At 48.2% G+C, this 4,182-nt stretch overlaps 1 non-coding gene across 1 annotated transcript; it reads right to left on the reverse strand.

The window, feature by feature from the left end:
• Positions 1 to 3,191: 3,191 nt before the first annotated feature.
• On the reverse strand, positions 3,192 to 3,263 carry Trnat-ugu (transfer RNA threonine (anticodon UGU)). Its single transcript has one exon. It is a non-coding gene; the product is annotated as a tRNA-Thr (tRNA).
• Positions 3,264 to 4,182: the final 919 nt, after the last annotated feature.

Below are 4,182 nucleotides of genomic sequence, written 5' to 3' on the forward strand. Positions count from 1 at the left end.
GACTGTGTTCTCCTTCACTTTCTGGGCTATTTATATTTACTTCAAGTGTATCTGACGCTTGAGGGTGGTAGCCAGCGCCACTCTGACTACATGGGGAGAAGGGGACCTTCTTTTTAACCCCCGGGGCGTGACTCGAACGTGTACAACCTGGCATGAGCGGGTTACTGGCGGTAAGCCCTCTTATTCTCCCTAGGCATCAAGGCTGCCAGACCGAGACCCTGGCTAGGCTTTCGCAGAATAATATAGTAAGGAAATGAGGGGCTCGTTGAGGAAATACAGAAAGATAGGTCAGCCGTCTACAACGCCAAAGGAGGCATAGGGGTGTTTTCACTATGGTTAATTAAGTAAACATTTTTTTAAATTATACAGAAGAAAGAAAGAAAGAAAAACACGCGCCCAGAGTGGGGACCGAACCCAAGCCTTTCGATTACATGTCGAATGCCTTACCAATTCGGCTATCTGGGCGACTGTGTTCTCCTTCACTTTCTGGGCTATTTATATTTACTACAAGTGTATCTGACGCTTGAAGGTGGTAGCCAGCGCCACTCTGATCACACGGGGAGAAGGGGCCCTTCTTTTTAACTCCCGGGGCGTGACTCGAACGTCTACAGCCTGTCATGAGCGGGCACTGGCGGGAAGCCCTCTTAGGCAACCTAGGCATCAAGGCTCCCAGAACCGATACCCTCGCTAGGCTTTCGCAGAATAATATAGTAAGCAAATGAGGGGCTCGTTGAGGAAATACTGAAAGATAGGTCAGCCTTCTACAACGCCAAAGGAGGCATAGGGGTGTTTTAACTTGGGTAATTAGGTAAACATTTTTTTTTTAATTATACAGAAGAAAGAAAGAAAGAAAAACACGCGCCCAGAGTGGGGACCGAACCCACGCCTTTCGATTACATGTCGAATGCCTTATAAATTCGGCTATCTGGGCGACTGTGTTCTCCTTCACTTTCGGGGTGATTTATATTTACTACAAGTGTATCTGACGCTTGAGGGTGGTAGCCAGCGCAACTCTGACTACACGGGGAGAGGGGGCCTTCTTTTAAGCCCCCTAGGCGTGACTCGAACGTATACAGCCTGTCATGAGCGGGTTACTGGCGGGAAGCCCTCTTATGCTACCTAGGCATCAAGGCTGCCAGAACCGAGACCCTCGCTAGGCTTTCGCAGAATAATATAGTAAGGAAAGGAGGGGCTCGTTGAGGAAATACAGAAAGATAGGTCAGCCGTCTACAACGCCAAAGGAGGCATAGGGGTGTTTTCACTATGGTTAGGTGGGTAAACATTTTTTTTTAAATTATACAGAAGAAAGAAAGAAAGAAAAACACGCGCCCAGAGTGGGGACCGAACAAACGCCTTTCGATTACATGTCGAATGCCTTACCAATTCGGCTATCTGGGCGACTGTGTTCTCCTTCACTTTCTGGGCTATTTATATTTACTACAAGTGTATCTGACGCTTGAGGGTGGTAGCCAGCGCCACTCTGACTACACGAGGAGAAGGGGACCTTCTTTTTAACCCCCGGGGCGTAACTCGAACGTCTACAGCCTGTCATGAGCGGGTTACTGGCGGGAAGACCTCTTATGCTACCTAGGCATCAAGGCTGCCAGAACCGAGACCCTCGCTAGGCTTTCGCAGAATAATATAGTAAGGAAATGAGGGGCTCGTTGAGCAAATACCGAAAGATAGGTCAGCCGTCTACAACGCCAAAGGAGGCATAGGGGTGTTTTCACTATGGTTAATTAGGGAAACATTTTTTTTTAATTATACAGAAGAAAGAAAGAAAGAAATACACGAGCCCAGAGCGGGGACCGAACCCACGCCTTTCGATTACATGTCGAATGCCTTACAAATTCGGCTATTTGGGCGATTTGTTCTCCTTCACTTTCAGGGCTATTTATATTTACTGCAAGTGTATCTGACGCTTCAGGGTGGTAGCCAGCGCCACTCTGACTACACGGGGAGGAGGGGACCTTCTTTTTAACCCCCGGGGCGTGACTCGAACGTCTACAGCCTGTCATGAGCGGGTTACTGGCGGAAAGCCCTGTTATGCTACCTAGGCATCAAGGCTGCCAGAACCGAGACCCTCGCTAGGCTTTCGCAGAATAATATAGTAAGGAAATGAGGGGCTCGTTGAGGAAATACAGAAAGATAGGTCAGCCGTCTACAACGCCAAAGGAGGCATAGGGGTGTTTTCACTATGGTTCATAAGGTAAACATTTTTTTAAATTATACAGAAGAAAGAAAGAAAGAAAAACACGCGCCCAGAGTGGGCACTGAATCCACGCCTTTCGATTACATGTCGAATGCCTTACCAATTCGGCTATCTGGGCGACTGTGTTCTCCTTCACTTTCTGGGCTATTTATATTTACTACAAGTGTATCTGACGCTTGAAGGTGGTAGCCAGCGCCACTCTGACCACACGGTGAGAAGGGGCCCTTCTTTTTAACCCCCGGGGCGTGACTCGAACGTCTACAGCCTGTCATGAGCGGGTAACTGGCGGGAAGCTCTCTTATGCAACCTAGGCATCGAGGCTGCCAGAACCGAGACCCTCGCTAGGCTTTCGCAGAATAATATAGTAAGGCAATGAGGGGCTCGTTGAGGAAATACAGAAAGATAGGTCAGCCGTCTACAACGCCAAAGGAGGCATACGGGTGTTTTCAGTATGGGTAATTAGGTAAACATTTTTTTTAATTATACAGAAGAAAGAAAGAAAGAAAAACACGCGCCCAGAGTGGGGACCGAACCCACACCTTTCGATTACATGTCGAATGCCTTATCAATTCGGCTATGTGGGCGACTGTGTTCTCCTTCAGTTTCTGGGCGATTTATATTTACTACAAGTGTATCTGACGCTTGAGGGTGGTAGCCAGCGCCACTCTGACTACACGGGGAGAAGGGGGCCTTCTTTTTAGCCCCCGGGGCGTGACTCGAACGTATACAGCCTGTCATTCGCGGGTTACTGGTGGGAAGCCCTCTTATGCTACCTAGGCATCAAGGCTGCCAGAACCGAGACCCTCGCTAGGCTTACGCAGAATAATATAGTAAGGAAATGAGGGGCTCGTTGAGGAAATACAGAAAGATAGGTCAGCCGTCTACAACGCCAAAGGAGGCATAGGGGTGTTTTCACTATGGTTAATTAGGTAAACATTTTTTTTTAATTATACAGAAGAAAGAAAGAAAGAAAAACACGTGCCCAGAGTGGGGACCGAACCCACGCCTTTCGATTACATGTCGAATGCCTTACCAATTCGGCTATCTGGGCGACTGTGTTCTCCTTCACTTTCTGGGCTATTTATATTTACTACAAGTGTATCTGACGCTTGAGGGTGGTAGCCAGCGCCACTCTGACTACATGGGGAGAAGGGGACCTTCTTTTTAACCCCCGGGGCGTGACTCGAACGTGTACAACCTGGCATGAGCGGGTTACTGGCGGTAAGCCCTCTTATTCTCCCTAGGCATCAAGGCTGCCAGACCGAGACCCTGGCTAGGCTTTCGCAGAATAATATAGTAAGGAAATGAGGGGCTCGTTGAGGAAATACAGAAAGATAGGTCAGCCGTCTACAACGCCAAAGGAGGCATAGGGGTGTTTTCACTATGGTTAATTAGGTAAACATTTTTTTTAATTATACAGAAGAAAGAAAGAAAGAAAAACACGCGCCCAGAGTGGGGACCGAACCCACGCCTTTCGATTACATGTCGAATGCCTTACCAATTCGGCTATCTGGGCGACTGTGTTCTCTTCACTTTCTGGGCTATTTATCTGACAAGTGTATCTGACGCTTGAGGGTGGTAGCCAGCGCCACTCTGACTACACGGGGAGAAGGGGACCTTCTTTTTAACCCCCGGGGCGTGACTCGAACGTCTACAGCCTGGCATGAGCGGGTTACTGGCGGGAAGCCCTCTTATTCTCCCTAGGCATCAAGGCTGCCAGAACCGAGACCCTCGCTATGCTTTCGCAGAATAATGTAGTAACGAAATGAGGGGCTCGTTGAGGAAATACAGAAAGATAGGTCAGCCGTCTACAACGCCAAAGGAGGCATAGGGGTGTTTTCACTATGGTTAAGTAGGTAAACATTTTTTTTTAAATTATACAGAAGAAAGAAAGAAAGAAAAACACGCGCCCAGAGTGGGGACCGAACCCACGCCTTTCGATTACATGTCGAATGCCTTATCAATTCGGC

The sequence above is a fragment of the Haemaphysalis longicornis genome, unplaced genomic scaffold, assembly GCF_048455015.1.
Source record: "Haemaphysalis longicornis isolate Haplotype H1 unplaced genomic scaffold, Haemaphysalis longicornis Haplotype H1 scaffold_13, whole genome shotgun sequence".
NCBI lineage: Eukaryota > Metazoa > Arthropoda > Arachnida > Ixodida > Ixodidae > Haemaphysalis > Haemaphysalis longicornis.